Raw genomic sequence first — 18,678 nt, forward strand, 5'->3', positions numbered from 1 at the left:
ATCGTAAATACATCGAGAATATTATTACACAAAATATTACAATAACAACCAACGTCCTTTACACAAAATTAAATAACATTTTTTGTTAAACAATTACGGTACATTCGAATTGCTTCATAGCGGCGTACATAGTACAATTAAATGTCATTTCATTTTATTAATATTGTGTGTGCTGCCAGGGAACGTTACAGCAGGTTGGGGAACTGAGAACAGGAGAAACTTTGGCCACTACTGAATGTTCAAACGACACCACGTGCTACCCTGCCGATCGGATAAGGGATGGGAAACGTGAAGCCATCATGGCTGCTAGGAAGACTGCTGCCCTCATCCATAAATAAAGAAAATTTCTAGGGCCAAGCTCCTCTCATAGATCAGTGTGAGACAAGCTGTAAAAATCGTCAAATAAATCAGGCAACCCACAGACATTATTAATATTAGCTGAATTATTACTTTACCGAGTACCACAATGCTGGGATTGCAAATACTAAATACGAGCACTGAATGGTGAATGAAGTGCACGTCTTTCAATATGTTCTAAAACACTACTGCAAATCGACGTTAGTGATACGGACCTGTAATTCAGCGGATTACTCCAACTTCCCTTTTTGGGTATTGGTGTGACTTTTGTACTACTGTAGTCAACTGTAGTCTTCTTAATTTGTAGACCCGTGGTCTAGGGGTAGCGTCTTTGAATCATAATCAAAAACGTCTTCGGTCCCGGGTTCAATCCCCGCCACTGCCTGAATTTTGATAAATAATCAGCATTGGCGGCCGAAGACTTCCGGCATAAGAAGTCAGCCTCATTCTGCCAACGGCCTTGTCAAAGAGGGCGGAGGAGCGGATAGAGTTTCAGGGCACTCTCTTGTCCAAGGGGTGGGAAATTGCCCCTAAAGGCGGAAGAATCAGCAATGATCAACGACATGAGGATGCAGAAGGCAATGGAAACCACTGCATTAAAGACACGTAACGTGTATCCACAGGACATGCGGCCTGTAGTTGAAGAAGTGTCATGACGATCTCTCCATTGGCAAAAGATTCCGGAACAGCCCCCATTCGGATCTCCAGGAGGGGACTGCCAATGGGGAGGTTACCATAAGGAAAGATTGAATATTCAACGAAAGGATAACGTTCTACGAGTCCGGGCGTGGAATGTCAGAAGCATTAACGTGGTACGGAAACTAGAAAATCTGAAAAGGGAAATGCAAAGGCTCAATCTAGATATAGTAGGGGTCAGTGAAGTAAAGTGGAAGGAAGACAAGGATTTCTGGTCAGATGAGTATCGGGTAATATCAACAGCTGCAGAAAATGGTATAACAGGTGTAGGATTCGTTACGAATAGGAAGGTAGGGCAGAGGGTGTGTTACTGTGAACAGTTCAGTGACCGGGTTGTTCTAATCAGAATCGACAGCAGACCAACACCGACAACGATAGTTCAGGTATACATGCCGACGTCGCAAGCTGAAGATGAACAGATAGAGAAAGTGTATAAGGATATTGAAAGGGTAATGCAGTATGTAAAGGGGGACGACAATCTAATAGTCATGGGCGACTGGAATGCAGTTGTAGGGGAAGGAGTAGAAGAAAAGGTTACAGGAGAAAATGGGCTTGGGACAAGGAATGAAAGAGGAGAAAGACTAACTGAGTTCTATAACAAGTTTCAGCTAGTAATAGCGAATACCCTGTTCAAGAATCACAAGAGGAGGAGGTATACTTGGAAAAGGCCGGGAGATACGGGAAGATTTCAATTAGATTACATCATGGTCAGACAGAGATTCCGAAATCAGATACTGGATTGTAAGGCGTACCCAGGAGCAGATATAGACTCTGATCACAATATAGTAGTGATGAAGAGTAGGCTGAAGTTCAAGATATTAATCAGGAAGAACCGATACGCAAAGAAGTGGGATACGGAAGTACTAAGGAATGACGAGATACGTTTGAAGTTCTCTAACGCTATAGATACAGCAATAAGGAATAGCGCAGTAGGCAGCACAGTTGAAGAGGAATCGACATCTCTAAAAAGGACCATCACAGAAGTTAGGAAGGAAAGCATAGGTACAAAGAAGGTAACTGCGAAGAAACCATGGGTAACAGAAGAAATACTTCAGTTGATTGATGAAAGGAGGAAGTACAAACATGTTCCGGGTAAATCAGGAATACAGGAATACAAGTCGCTGAGGAATGAAATAAATAGGAAGTTCAGGGAAGCTAAGACGATACGGCTTCAGGAAAAATGTGAAGACATCGAAAAAGATATGATTGTCGGAAGGACAGACTCAGCATACAGGAAAGTCAATACAACCTTTGGTGACATTAAAAGCAACGGTGGTAACATTAAGAGTGCAATGGGAATTCCACTGTTAAATGCAGAGGAGAGAGCAGATAGGTGGAAAGAATATATTGAAAGCCTCTATGAGGGTGAAGATTTGTCTGATGTGATAGAAGACGAAACAGGAGTCGATTTAGAAGAGATAGGGGATCCAGTATTAGAATCGGAATTTAAAAGAGCTTTGGAGGACTTACTGTCAAATAAGGCAGAAGGGCTAGATAACGTTCCATCAGAATTTCTAAAATCATTAGGGGAAGTGGAAACAAAACGACTATTCACGTTGATGTGTAGAATATATGAGTCTGGCGACATACCATCTGACTTTCGGAAAAGCATCATCCACACAATTCCGAAGACGGCAAGAGCTGACAAGTGCGAGAATTATCGTACAATCAGCTTAACAGCTCATGCATCGAAGCTGCTTACAAGAATAATATACAGAAGAATGGAAAAGAAAATTGAGAATGCGCTAGGTGACGATCAGTTTGGCTTCAGGAAAAGTAAAGGCACGAGAGAGGCAATTCTGACGTTACGGCTAATAATGGAAGCAAGGCTAAAGAAAAATAGGATTTGTCGACCTGGAAAAAGCGTTCGACAATATAAAATGGCGCAAGCTTTTCGAGATTCTGAAAAAAGTAGGGGTAAGCTATAGGGAGAGACGGGTCATATACAATATGTACAACAACCAAGAGGGAATAATAAGAGTGGACGATCAAGAACGAAGTGCTCGTATTAAGAAGGGTGTAAGACAAGGCTGTAGCCTTTCGCCCCTACTCTTGAATCTGTACATCGAGGAAGCAATGATGGAACTAAAAGAAAGGTTCAGGAGTGGAATTAAAATATAAGGTGAAAGGACATCAATGATACGATTCGCTGATGACATTGCTATCCTGAGTGAAAGTGAAGAAGAATTAAATGATCTGATGAATGGAATGAACAGTCTAACGAGTACACAGTATGGTTTGAGAGTAAATCGGAGAAAGACGAAGGTAATGAGAAGTAGTAGAAATGAGAACAGCGAGAAACTTAACATCAGGATTGATGGTAACGAAGTCAATGAAGTTAAGGAATTCTGCTACCTAGGCAGTAAAATAACCAATGACGGACGGAGCAAGGAGGACATCAAAAGCAGACTCGCTATGGCAAAAAATGCATTTCTGGCAAAGAGAAGTCTGCTAATATGAAATAACGGCCTTAATTTGAGGAAGAAATTTCTGAGGATGTAGGTCTGGAGTACATCATGAAACATGGACTGTGGGATAACCGGAACAGAAGAGAATCGAAGCATTTGAGATGTGGTGCTATAGACGAATGTTGAAAATTAGGTGGACAGATAAGGTAAGGAACGAGGAGGTTCTACGCAGAATCGGAGAGGAAAGGAATATGTGGAAAACACTGATAAGGAGAAGGGACAGGATGATAGGACATCTGCTAAGACATGAGGGAATGACTTCCATGGTACTAGCGGGAGCTGTAGACGGCAAAAACTGTAGAGGAAGACAGAGACTGAAATACGTCAAGCAAATAATTGAGGACGTAGGTTGCAAGTGCTACTCCGAGATGTAGAGGTTGGCAGAGGAAAGGAATTCGTGACTGGCCACATCAAACCAGTCAGTAGACTGATGACAAAAAAAAGTATTTTTTCTGCGCCTTTAGTACACTTCTGGCCATTAAAATTGCTACGCCGCGATGATGGCGTGCTATAGACGCGAAATTTAACTGACAGGAAGATCCTATGATACGTAAATGATTAGCTTTGCAGACCATTCACACAAGGTGGAGCCGGTGGCGACAACTACAACGCGCTGACATGACGAAAGTTTCCAACCGATTTCTTATACAAAAACAGCAGTTGACCGGCGTTACCTGGTGAAACGTTATTGTGAAGGCTCGCGTAAGAAGAACAAATGGGTATCATCACGTTTCCGTCTTTGATAAAGGTCGGATTGTAACCTATCGCGATTGCGATTTATCGTATCGCGACATTGCTGTTCGCGTTGGTTGAGATGCAATGACTGTTTGCAGAATATGGAATCGGTGGGTTCAGGAGGGTAATACGGAACGCCGTGCTGAATCCCAACGGCCTCGTATCACTAGCAGTCGAGATGACAGGCATCTTATCCGCATGGCTGAAACGGATTGTGCAGCCACGTCTCGATCCCTGGGTCAACAGATGGGGACGTTTGCAAGACAACAACCATCTGCACGAACAGTTCGACGACGTTAGCAGCAGGATGGACTATCAGCTCGGAGACCATGGCTGCGGTTAGCCTTGACGCTGCATCACATACGGGAGCACCTGCGATGGTGTTCTCAACGACGAACCTGGATGCACGAATGGCCAAACGTCATTTTTTCGGATGAATCCAGGCTCTGTTTACAGTATCATGATGGTTGCATCCGTGTTTGGCGACATCGCGGTGATCGCACATTGGAAGCGTGTATTCGTCATCGCCATACCGGCGTAACACCCGGCATGATGGTATGGGGTGCCATTGGTTACACGTCTCGGTCACCTCATGTTCACATTGACAGCACTTTGAACAGTGGACATTACATTTCAGATGTGTTACGACCCGTGGCTCTGCCCTTCATTCGATGCCTGCGAAACCCCACAGCAGGATAATGCACGACCGCATGTTGCAGGTCCTGTACGGGCCTTTCTGGATGCAGAAAATGTTCGACTGCTGCCCTGGCCAGCACATTTTCTAATTGTATCACCAACTGAAAACGTTTGGTGAATGGTGGCTGAGCAACTGGCTCGTCACAATACGCTTGTCACTGCTCTTGATGAACTGTGGTATCCTGTTGAAGCTGCATGAGGAAATGTACACGCCATCCAAGCTCTGTTTTACTCAATGTCCAAGGGTATCAAGGCCTGAGGTGTTCTGGGCACTGATTTCTCAGGATCTATGCACCCAAATTGCGTGAAAATGTAATCACATGTCAGCTCTAGTATAATATATTTGTCCACTGAATACCCGTTTATCATGTGCATTTCTTCTTGGTGCAGCAATTTTAATGGCCAGTAGTGTAGGTGGGAGGTTTGAATGGGGCGTCGTGTTTATTGTAGTTGAGACTTTTAGGACGAACAGTGGAGTTTGCTGGGTTCCGTTTCAGAGCTCAGGTTGTGCCTGGGAACAAAGTGGCCCGTCCGGAAGTGACGTCGGCGCCGCCTGTAAAAACTCTGCAAGTGTCTTCCGCCGGCGGCGTCTTCCCGTGCGGCGTCTCCCGGCGCCGCTCTGCGTCCTTACAGCCTGAATATTTAATGCGGAAGGACCGGGCTAATGCGCGGAAAAGGTGCGGGGGGTGCAGCACCGCCAGCGCCGCAGAGTTTTTAAACTCCACGTCCGCCGCGGCGGCCGGCGCCTCCCTTTGGCGGGCCCTTTCCGCCGCCCTTTACTGGGCTCTTATTCAATATTAAGGCCGCAATTCCGCCGGACGGCAGTGTTATTCAATCGGCGGCGCATCGCGTCGCAGCCCTAAACGACCGACTCATTTCCCGCTCCGCCGCTGAGAGCCTTCCGTCGGGAGGCTATGGCTGGGAGGGAGAGGGCGAGGATTCGTCGTCAGCCGCGGCGCATCTCCAGGCGCTCTTATTTTGCTCTCCAGTGCTGGAGGAAGCCCTGTCTGATTAATACGGATGGCGTCCCGGCCTTCGTAATGGGATGACAGCGACAGGCATCCTCCGAGAGGCGCCGGGAGACCGTGACGTCATACTACAAAAGACTAAGGGAATGAAATTGGGAATCATGACAGCACTCGAATTCTACCACTCGTTGGATTAAAGAGTTTATGCTGACACTGGAGATCTAATCGAATGGAGAAGCCTTTAAAATGGGGAAATTATCAATTACTTGAGGTGCTTTAGATTCTTAGGAGGAGAGATTAATGGGGTGGTGGGGCTTCCTTGATGGAGCGTAATGTTACTTATTCTACAAAGCACCGTACAAGACATTCAAACACGAGGACTGAAAATAACGAACAGAACAACAAATCTATACAGAGAAACTTTATATAACAAATACTAACACAGACGAACACGCCACATCTGTATTATGAACCGCAACGAAGTATTAAAAAGAAGTGTCAGGACCGCAACGCAGTTTGTTATGAACAGATAGAAACTTCCTGGCAGATTAAAACCGTGTGCAGGACCGAGACTCGAACTCGGCACCTTTGCCTTTCGCGGGCAAGTGGTCTACCATCTGAGCTGCCCAAGCGCAACTCACACCCTGTCCTCACAGCTGTACTTCTGCCAGTATCTCGTCTGTCACGTCCAAAACTTTACAGAAGCTCTCCTGTGAAACTTGCAGAACTAGCACTCCTGGAAGAAAGGATATTGCGGAGACATGGCTTAGCCACAGCCTGGGGGATGTTTTCAGAATAAGATTTTCACTCTGCAGCGGAGTGTGCGCTGATATGAAAGAAGGAGACGAGGTAGTGGCGGAAGTAAAGTTGTGAGGTCGGGGCGTGAGCCGTGCTTGGGTAGCTCAGATGGAAGATCACTTGCCCGCGAAAGGCAAAGGTCCCGAGTTCGAGTCTCGTTCCGGCACACAGTTTTAATCTTCCGGGAAGTTTCATATCAGCGCACACTCCGATGCAGATTGTAAATCTCATTATAGATTGGTAAAAATTTGAGTATTAATAGTAAATACTCTGAATACAGAAAGAATCTTAAGACTAAGAGCAGCAGCCTTCCCACAATTGTAAAGAAATGAATCACAGACCAACATACGTAAAGACCGACGGACGCTTTCTCAAATACAGCAGCAGCCCTCTACAGAAATGTACACAGAGGTGACAAAGTCATGGGATAGCAATACCCACATATACAGATGGCGGTTGTACCGTGTACACAAAGTGTGAAAGGGAAGTGCAATGTCCAGCAGTCACTTGTCGTCAGAAGATTCAAGTGAAATCGTTTCCGACGTGATTGGGGCCACACGAGGGGGATTAACAGACTTTGAACAATGAAGGATGACTGGAGCTAGATGCATGGGATACTTCATTTCGGAAATCGTTTGACAATTCAACATTTCGAGACCCACTGTGCAAGAATGATCAGATGAGTCCTAATTTCAGTTGATAAGAGCTGACGGCAGGGTACAGTGTGGCGCAGATTTTACAAAGCCCTGCACCCATGTTGTCAATAAGACTTTGTGCGAGCTGATAGTGCGTTCATAATGGTGTGGCCTCTTTTTACGTGGAATGGACTGAGTCCTCTGGTCAAACTAAACCGATCATTGATTGGAAATATGTTCAGCTACTTGGTGACCATTTTCAGCCATTCATGGATTTCATGTCCCCAAACAACGACGGAACGATGGAATTTTTGTGGCTGACAGTGCACCATGTTACCGGGCCACAATTGCTCTTGATTGGTTTAAAGAACATTTGGGACAGTTCGAAGGGAATAATTTGAGCCCCCAGGCACCTGACATGAATCCCATCGAACATTCATGGAACATAATCTGGAGGTCAGTTCTTGCAGAATACCCTGGACGTGCACTACTTTCGCAATTATGGACTGCTATAGGTGCAGAGTGGTTCCGTATTTCCGCGGGGACACACAACTACTTGTTGTCTCCATGCCACGTTGAATTACTGCATTACGCTGGGCGAATGGTGGTGCGACACGGTATAATGAGGCATCCATGACTTTTGTCACCTCCGTCTGTTTCATCCAGTTTTCAGCTTCCCTTTCTTGACTTACTACTTGTTCTCCATTTGAGCTGTTGATATTCATACAGCTGCTTCTCTTTCCTCCAAAGGCTTCTTTAATTTTCCTGTAGGCGGTATCTATGTCCCCCTTGGATATACCTGTACATGCTTCTGTAGACTTACGAGGGCGTCCTGGAAAGTAATGCCTCCGAATTTTGTATCTGAAAATTCTTAAGGCTTTTTAAATAAGACAAACGTTATCAACATTCAGTCTCGAGTTGGCTCCGTTCAATTGTTATCTGTTTCCAAAACTTAATAAACATCTTTGAGGCTCTCACATTGATAGTGATGAAGTGCTTCAAACATAGGTGAGGTTGTGGCTCCATCAACAAACATTCTACAGTGACAGTATCAAAAAACGTCTCTCGTTCAGGGAATTTTGTTCGCCGCCAGGGGGACTACGTTGAGCAACAAGTATGTAGACATGAAGAATAAAGACGTAAAATGCTACAACGTTTATTTTATTTAAAAAGCTTTAAGAGTTTTCACATAAAACTGAAAGCTTTTTAAATAAAACAATGTTATTAACATTTTTTCATGTGAAAAACTCGGAGGCATTACTTTTCAGAACGCCCTCGTCCATTTGTCCTCTTTCCAGTCCTTCGTAGACATTTTACATTTCATGTCAATCTCATTTTTTTAGGTGTTATTATTCCCTTTTGGCTGCTTCATTTGCTGCATTTTTATATTTTCTTCTTTTATCAATGGAATTTGGTATCTCCTGTGATATACAAGGGTTTCTACTAGTACTTTTTTTACCTATTACGTATAAAATTTAAAATGAATGCTCTTAAAACCTGTGGGGTGCATTACTTGTGAGCTAGGGAAGGCTTCATACCCGAAATGCCTCCACCATACCTGGAGTATTCCCAACCCAGAAGTCAGGCTTCGAAGGCAGACTATTGACATGACTATTGATATCCAGAAGCATCAGCCATGGTCACCTAACGTTCTCTGGAAGAAGCGTAGCCAACAGTAAGCGCCAAATGGCGTCCCAGAAAATCGTAAAGCAAATGCAATCTAATTATAGTGGTACAATATAGATCATAAGAGAGAAACAGGAACTTAAGACTGATGTAAGTCAGATCGATGTAATTAAATAGCAATTTAAAATACATATTGAAGAGGTGAAAGCAAATCAGTATGGGAGGATTGTCATATCGTGATTGGTTGCAGCTTCTCATGGAGAGCTTATCTAGCAAAACGTGCCTCCTTCCCGAAAACATATCTCACCTTCCGTGAACATTTAACGGAACTTCTGTTCGAGACATCGTAGTACTCACTTTCGTTGGACAGTTGTTGGACATCAGATGCTACACGTAGACGGAGTGGTATGTCACCCTGGTAAATTAGTACCGGTGTTCAAATTCGTCTCTACGTGCAGAGATTAATTCGATTCCCATTTCAGTATGGGTTGTAAGATGTTCGTCCACAGGGTTGCAAACAGTCTCTAGTTTCCAGACGAGTATTAAACGTGATGAAGCTACCAGTACTGCCTTATGTTAGGCTATTTTAATATTTGCAAATATACAATAAGAAGAATCAGGTAATTTTGCACAGTAGGTAATCGTACGTATTCAATATTTTAAGCTTGCGATAAACGTGAGGAATTCTGACCACTGTTGCCCTCTTCTGATTACTGTAAATAATAAACAAGAGCAAGAAGTCAGAATCCAGTTGAGATACGGAATGCGTATGAAGCAAATAAAACTGGGCAGTTTCTTGTTATTTTCAGCAAACAGAAAATAATACGGCAGGTTTACAGTTGTTAATAATTTGCTTTTATCCGAATATGTTACTATGACCTGTGATTCATTGTATTAGTGCTTGTATTTCGTTTCTCAATACTGACAGTTCAAAGTACTGAGTTTGATCGCGGCACAATGTAACGCCAGAAGGGAAAATGGTGTGATAAAAGAGAACAAGTGCACGTCCTCATGAAGACGACGCTGAAACAACATGAAATGAAGATGAAAGTTAGAAAAGAATAGAAATAATAGACCGCTTTGAAGAACAAAAACGGGAAAGCCGTACGTCGGTACTTTACTGAGAAGCCAGAAAAGAATAAATAGGAAAGCAAAAGTAAGTAGGAAACAGCAGAGCCATCGAAGGTATCGGATGTTTCCAGCATTTGACGAAGGTGAGGCGACCACGATTTAGAGAGCCAGTTCCATGGCGCGTTGAAATCATTCGCGACTCGTAGTAAAAAACCTATTGAATTGCCTTGCACCTGTGCATAAGTAGGTAAAGATAAAGAATTGTGATACAGTTCTGTTGGATACTCTACCTGGAATTATAATCCATGTACTGAAGAAGGGGCATCATGATTATGTTTGCGCGACTGTTTATCTAAAGAAACGGCAATTATGAAGGTTGTTGAAATGTAGAAATGAAAGTCGTCACAGATACCATGTTATTGTTTAAATACATTTCAGTACTTAATTTCGTAATTGCAATAGACAGAAAATTTAAGTACCTCTCGTTTTCATTCACGAATATTGAAGTTGAGCTTCCCATGTTCAAGCACACAGTTGCCAAATGAGGTGTGGAATCGTGCTTAACGGCTTATTTGTGATATTTGCAGTTAAAATACACTCCTGGAAATGGAAATAAGAACACCGTGAATTCATTGTCCCAGGAAGGGGAAACTTTATTGGCACATTCCTGGGGTCAGATACATCACATGATCACACTGACAGACCCACAGGCACATAGACACAGGCAACAGAGCATGCACAATGTCGGCACTAGTGCAGTGTATATCCAGCTTTCGCAACAATGCAGGCTGCTATTCTCCCATGGACACGATCGTAGAGATGCTGGATGTAGTCCTGTGGAACGGCTTGCCATGCCATTTCCACCTGGCGCCTCAGTTGGACCAGCGTTCGTGCTGGACGTGCAGACCGCGTGAGACGACGCTTCATCCAGTCCCAAACATGCTCAATAAGGGACAGACCCGGAGATCTTGCTGGCCAGGGTAGTTGACTTACACCTTCTAGAGGACGTTGGGTGGCACGGGATACATGCGGACGTGCATTGTCCTGTTGGAACAGCAAGTTCCCTTGGCGGTCTAGGAACAGTAGAACGATGGGTTCGATGACGGTTTGGATGTACCATGCACTATTCAGTGTCCCCTCGACGATCACCAGAGGTGTACGGCCAGTGTAGGAGATCGCACCCCACACCATCGCACCGGGTGTTGGCCCTGTGTGCCTCGGTACCTTCTCCGTGGTCTGCCCCGACTCCTCCTACACTCTACTGCGGAACCCATGAGTCTCTTGGGTAACCTTGCTTCTCCCATGCGTGTAACATGACCCCACCATCTAAACCTGTTCGGCCCTGACTGCTACACCTATAGAGTTCATTCCGAGTTTTTCTTTGATTTCCTCATTGTGGACACCCTCCTGCCATTGTTCCCATCTACTAGTACCTGCAATCATCCTAGCTACTTTCATATCCGTAACCTCAACCTTGTTGATAAGGTAAACTGAATCCAGCCAGCTTTCGCTCCCATACAACAAAGTTGGTCGAAAGATTGAACGGTGCACAGATAGTATTGGTACTGACTTCCTTCTTGCAGAAGAGAGTAGATGGTAGCTGAGCGCTCACTGCACTGGCTTTGCTACACCTTGCTTCCAGTTCTTTCGCGATGTTGCCATCCTGTGAGAATATGCATCCTAAGTACTTGAAACCGTCCACCTGCTCTAACTTTGTTCCTCCTATTTGGCACTCAGTCCGTTTATATTTCTTTCCCACTGACATTACTTTCGTTTTGGAGATGCTAATCTTCATACCATAGCCCTTACATTTCTGATCTAGCTCTGAAATATTACTTTGCAAACTTTCAATTGAATCTGCCATCACAACTAAGTCATCCGCCTATGCAAGACTGCTTATTTTGTGTTCACATATCTTAATCTCACCCAGCCAGTCTATTGTTTTCAATATATGATGCATAAATAATATGAACAATAGTGGAGATAGGTTGCAGCTTTGTCTTACCCCTGAAACTACTCTGAACCATGAACTCAATTTACCGTCAACTCTAACTGCTGCCTGACTATCCATGTAAAGACCTTTAATTGCTTGCAAAAGTTTGCCTCCTATTCCATAATCTCGTAGAACAGACAATAACTTCCTCCTAGGGACCCTGTCATATGCCTTTTCTAGATCTATAAAGCATAGATACAGTCCCCTGTTCCACTCATAACACTTCTCCATTATTTGCCGTAAGCTAAAGATCTGGTCCTGACAACCTCTAAGAGGTCTAAAGCCACACTGAGTTTCATCCAATTGGTCCTCAACTAATACTCGCACTTTCCTTTCAACAATACCTGAGAAGATTTTACCCACAACGCTGATTAAAGAGATACCTCTGTAGTTGTTACAATCTTTTCTGTTTCCATGTTTAAAGATTGGTGTGATTACTGCTTTTGTCCAGTCTCATGGAACCTGTCCCGACTCCCAGGCCATTTCAATTATCCTCTGTAGCCATTTAAGACCTGCCATTCCACTGTATTTGATGAGTTCTGACTTAATTTCATCCACCCCAGCTGCTTTATTGCACTGCAATCTATTGACCATTTTCTCCACTTCCTCAAATGTGATCCTGTTTCCATCATCATTCCTATCCCATTCTACCTCGAAATCTGAAATATTACTGATCGTATTTTCACCTACATTGAGCAACTCTTCAAAATATTCCCTCCATCTGCCCAATTCATCCACAGGATTCACCAGCAGTTTTCCTGACCTGTCCAAAATACTTGCCATTTCCTTCTTACCTCCCTTTCGAAGACTGCTAATTACTCTCGAGAATGGTTTTCCAGCAGCTTGACCCATAGTCTCCAACCTGTTTCCAAAGTCTTCCCAAGATTTCTTCTTGATACTGCAATTATCAGTTTGGCTTTGTTTCTTTCTTCAACATAACTTTCTCTGTCTACCTGAGTTCTAGTATGTAGCCATTTTTGATACGCCTTCTTTTTCCTTTTACAGGATTCCTTTTCTGTGTCATTCCACCAAGCTGTTTGCTTCATCCTACCTTTACACACTACTGTTCCAAGACATTCTTTAGCCACTTCTAGTACTGTGTCCCTGTACCTTGTCCATTCCTTTTCCAATGACTGTAATTGTCTAAATTCAACTAACTGGTACCTTTGTGAGATAGCTGTCATGTACTTGTGCCTGATTTCCTTATCCTGAAGTTCCTCCACTCTTATCCTCCTACATATGGACCTGACCTCCTGCACTTTCGGTCTCACAATCCCAATTTCACTGCAGATTAAATAATGATCAGTGTCATCAAAGAATCCCCTGAATACACGTGTGTCCCTCACAGACTTCCTGAATTCCTGATCTGTTATTATATAGTCAATGACAGATCTGGTTCCCCTGCCTTCCCAAGTATACCGGTGAATGTTCTTATGTTTAAAAAAGGAGTTTGTGCTTACTAAGCCCATACTGGCACAGTACTACATTTCATAACAATTCCTGTAGGCCATTTCTTATAATAATGTTTGAATGCTCTACATTTGACTGTCAGCGAAACAGTTCTTTCTTTATTCCATGCAGTCGTCACGAAAATGCGAAGTGTCTATTGAATGACCAAAACAAACATTTTTCTTGCAGCAGGCTCACCGGACAAAGGAAAAACTGATGCAGTCAGGCGCTTCGCAGTAACCACTGGTTTTGTTTTGACAAAACTGGGATGCAGTTAGAAATGGTACCGGCCTGTTGTTCTGCATATTGAGCTGCGTACTAGGCATAGTTGATCAATTTTTAAAGCGTGCCGACGAAACCTGGTAATGCTCAAATAACCAGAACTTAATAACACTGTTCCGCTGACAAACCTGAAATGAGGGAGATGTATCAGAAATTATGTTGTCTGATAATTTCCTGAAAAATGCCTTCCGCTGTCTAAAAATTCTTTATCGAGAGGCTGAATCGCACTAGTAGTTCCAGGCGGAATCCACATTACCTCTACAAATGTTTCGTCGTCCTGCACAAAAACAGAGTTGTCCTTCTGTCCAGATCATGAATCCAACAAAACCAATGAATTAGTTTCAGTAACTCGTAGGAATACGTTTCGAACGAAATGCTGAAAATTATTCTTTCCCATTTCTCCAGATTTTGATACGTCGATTACAAGATTTTTGCAACTAAACCGTCCATTTTTTTTATTTTTGGTTCTAATTTGTCTTGCGGGAACAGTGAACCAATCATACATCTGATTGGCGTTATGGTAAATGAATGTGTCATCGCATTCATTGACTGGGCAACTGATTACGTCTTTTTTTCACCCCGAAATGATAAAGTGCTGTGTGCACGCGGTTCTTTCACGAAACCTGACTGATCAGCGTTATAAACAGCAGTTGCAGGGATAACAAATTGTTCAAATGGCTCTGAGCACTATGGAACTTAACTTCTGAGGTCATCAGTCCCCTAGAACTTAGAACTACTTAAACCTAACTAACGTAAGGACACCACACACATCCATGCCCGAGGCAGGATTCGAACCTGCGACCGCAGCGGTCTCGCGGTTCCAGACTGAAGCGCCTAGAACCGCTCGGCTACACCGGCCGGCTGAATTTCTCTATAGCGTTGTTTATGAGTGGTAGCTGCTCTACTCGTTTACGTGACGAAAACTTGGTAATTTTGCGACTTCCCATTCTGTACGATTTCTTGAAATTGCGTAGCCAGGTCGACGAAGCCTTGAGATTAAAAATGTTCCCTTCAGGTGTATTTCTGACGGCCCAGCCTCATAGATCTCCATCCGTAACGGAACATATCCCCTCATGAGCAGTTCTGAATCTTTTGAACAGTTTTTCATTCAGATGGTTTCTGATTTTCGTTTGTCGCATACTTCTTACTTCATGAAATTCATTCTTCCGTTTGTACAGTTCACGCTCCGATTTTACGAAACGAAAACGCCTTTGCACACTGCGTAACTTCAAGCGTTCTTTCTGTGGGGCGGCGAAGAAGTTGTCGAATGAGTTGTTTGAATGTTCATTTCACGTAACAGACTATTGCCGATGCAACATATGTGGGACGGCGAAGAAGTCGTTGTTTAATGTTGAATGAAAGTTGAACATTGCCACCTTAAATCACGCGAGCCTGGCAACTAATTTGGTGGCCAGTCAGAAAGCGAAGGGAAACTTACTGACCTTAGTTCCCAGTCTGCACGGCCACATTCCTGTACAGCCCAGCTAAACGAAAAATATCCATAGTTCTTCACGGGATTAGGGCTGCTTCAATAAAATTTAAAGTTCCAAACAAGATTTTATTATCTTAACGGCTCACACAAATTACTCGAAACTTCTGAAAATGCTAAAGACATTAAATATTGTTAATTCAGCCAATCGTTTAATAGTTCAGAGGCGACTTCTACAGCAAGTTCCTCCCGAATAGTTCATTACTCTAACTAACGGTGCTCTATTAATAGTTCGCAATAATGTTAAAAAAAAAGATTAATGCTCGCCTTAAAAGTGGAGTTAGTCACCACTTGCCACGCGGAATTATACTTCACACGGACGGCACAATAACAGTTTGTTACCGAAGTCTAAACGATCCAGGACGGTGTACAGTCCTCGCGATTTTCAATGTCCGTTTACATTGCTAAGTACGCGCATGTCACAGCCCGCTATGACGTCACCCGAGGCGAGGCGCGATCGGACGTTAAGCTCGCGTGGACTAGGCGTTGGTCTAATGCGGAGTGAGCTTCCTACTGCCTCTGCCGCTCTTTTTATATAGCTCCGGCGCGTACCGCCAAGAGAGCATCTGTTCTTTCCGTTCCTATGCAGATGCCTGTAGCCACCAAATGATCGCTATCTCAGGCACATAATCTTAAATATCACATTTAATAATAGCTTTACAAACTTCTCAATTTTTGTATACATACATCTGAGCAGTACAGAAGCACGTAGAAAATCTCAGCCCGCTAAAATTAAAACTTTACTCTCTAGAATTTTTACAATGGAACTAACGGTAGATTGTTACCTCTGAACCATAGCTTTATCAAGACTTGTATCAGCTGTTAATTATGCTACAAGACTAAAACTTGGTGTAGCTTTGTTAATTGTCCTATCTGATCATTGGTCTTAAAGAATTTGTTTTATCATTAAAATTTAAAGTACTTAATCTATAATGCTTATGTACATTTTACTCACAAAAGTAGTTTTTACTAAATTACTAAAAAACTAGAAGAGGTAACTGATTGTGGTATTTCCATTATTATTATTAGGGTGAACTGAAGCATCCTACCAATTTTCAATATTGTAGCTCTATTATTTCGCGCCTCTTATTTTTTCGAAAAACGCGGATTCTGGAGTCAATTTTAGTTTTATGGTTTTGGAAACCAGCACCACTCATTAATGACTTCTTACTGCACCTTCTCACCAAATTTTGGCTTCCTAGCGTCATTATTTAGCGCCTCCTATTTTTCTTTCAAAACGTGAATTTTACGTAAACTACTAATTTTATAACATTAAGATTTGTTACCTGAAACATTATTACATAGAACTATACTTTAACAAAGTTTTACACACAAATCTTAATTTTTACTTTTATGTTAAATGTGGTGCAATACTATATGCAGGCGCGTTACGATGACGTGACGCTACTAGCAGTGAACTAGGGTAAGTCCCGTGCACTCGCTCGCCTCTGTATCTTATACATGATACAGCGCTTGCTTTGCTTCATTTCTCTCCTTCGTTTAACAAATATTTCACTGCCTTTTCTTTGGCAAGAAAAGCCGTTGCAGTACGTGTTTTTTTTGTTTAGGCTTGGAAAGTATTCTTCTTCAGAATTGTTACGGGACAGAACCGAACCACAATTCATGGAATCGTCACAGTGATTTCCAGTTTCTTCTAACGTATCCACAATTTCAAGCGAAATGTCGATATTATTCTAATAAATGTCACGGAAATCAACTAACAAATGACACATATGTACGTCCTCAGGAGATGTAGGCGATTTGGGCTGAAAAGCACCTTCTCCATGTTTCATCACTGCTAAATTGAGAACGCTAATTGTATTCCACATTACTGCTAAACCGGAAAGAAAAAAAGGTATTATTAGCAGGTATGTGTTACGAAAGCACAATAAATATTAATTCGGCTTTATCTATATTTTCAATACTTACCAATACTGCAAAAAGCAACTGATAATTTGTAATAGATGTTACTTGAGAGACTAACTCGAGGGAATTAGTGCTGCAGTGTCAGGGAAACTGTAAGTGAACGGTATCCTGCAACGTCTTCTACAAATTGCGGTCGGGTTGTACCGTGTTTCCTCTTTACAAATGTACCGTCGACCTCTGCTGTGCTTGTACCTACAGGCTGTTTCAAAAATGACCGGTATATTTGAAACGGCAATACAAACTAAACGAGCAGCGATAGAAATACACCGTTCGTTGCAATATGCTTGGGACAACAGTACATTTTCAGGCAGACAAACTTTCGAAATTACAGTAGTTACAATTTTCAACAACAGATGGCGCTGCGGTCTGGGAAACTCTATGGTACGATATTTTCCACATATCCACCATGTGTAGCAATAATATGGCGTAGTCTCTGAATGAAATTACCCGAAACCTTTGACAACGTGTCTGGTGGAATGGCTTCACATGCAGATGAGATGTACTGCTTCAGCTGTTCAATTGTTTCTGGATTCTGGCGGTACACCTGGTCTTTCAAGTGTCCCCATAGAAAGAAGTCACAGGGGTTAATGTCTGGCGAATAGGGAGGCCAATCCACGCCGCCTCCTGTATGTTTCGGATAGCCCAAAGCAATTACACGATCATCGAAATATTCATTCAGGAAATTAAAGACGTCGGCCGGGCGATGTGGCCGGGCACCATCTTGCATAAACCACGAGGTGTTCGCAGTGTCGTCTAAGGCAGTTTGTACCGCCACAAATTCACGAAGAATGTCCAGATAGCGTGATGCAGTAATCGTTTCGGATCTGAAAAATGGGCCAATGATTCCTTTGGAGGAAATGGCGGCCCAGACCAGTACTTTTTGAGGATGCAGGGACGATGGGACTGCAACATGGGGCTTTTCGGTTCCCCATATGCGCCAGTTCTGTTTATTGACGAAGCCGTCCAGGTAAAAATAAGCTTCGTCACTAAACCAAATGCTGCCCACATGCATATCGCCGTCATCAATCCTGTGCACTATATCTTTAGCGAATGTCTCTCGTGCAGCAATGGTAGCGGCGCTGAGGGGTTGCCGCGTTTGAATTTTGTATGGATAGAGGTGTAAACTCTGGCGCATGAGACGATACGTGGACGTTGGCGTCATTTGGACCGCAACTGCAACACGGCGAACGGAAACTCGAGGCCGCTGTTGGATCACCTGCTGCACTAGCTGCACGTTGCCCTCTGTGGTTGCCGTACGCGGTCGCCCTACCTTTCCAGCACGTTCATTCGTCACGTTCCCAGTCCGTTGAAATTTTTCAAACAGATCCTTTATTGTATCGCTTTTCGGTCCTTTGGTTACATTTAAACCTCCGATGAAAACTTCGTCTTGTTGCAACAACACTGTGTTCTAGACGGTGGAATTCCAACACCAGAAAAATCCTCTGTTCTAAGGAATAAACCATGTTGTCCACAGCACACTTGCACGTTG

The sequence above is a fragment of the Schistocerca gregaria genome, chromosome 4 (assembly GCF_023897955.1).
Source record: "Schistocerca gregaria isolate iqSchGreg1 chromosome 4, iqSchGreg1.2, whole genome shotgun sequence".
Taxonomy (NCBI): Eukaryota; Metazoa; Arthropoda; class Insecta; order Orthoptera; family Acrididae; genus Schistocerca; species Schistocerca gregaria.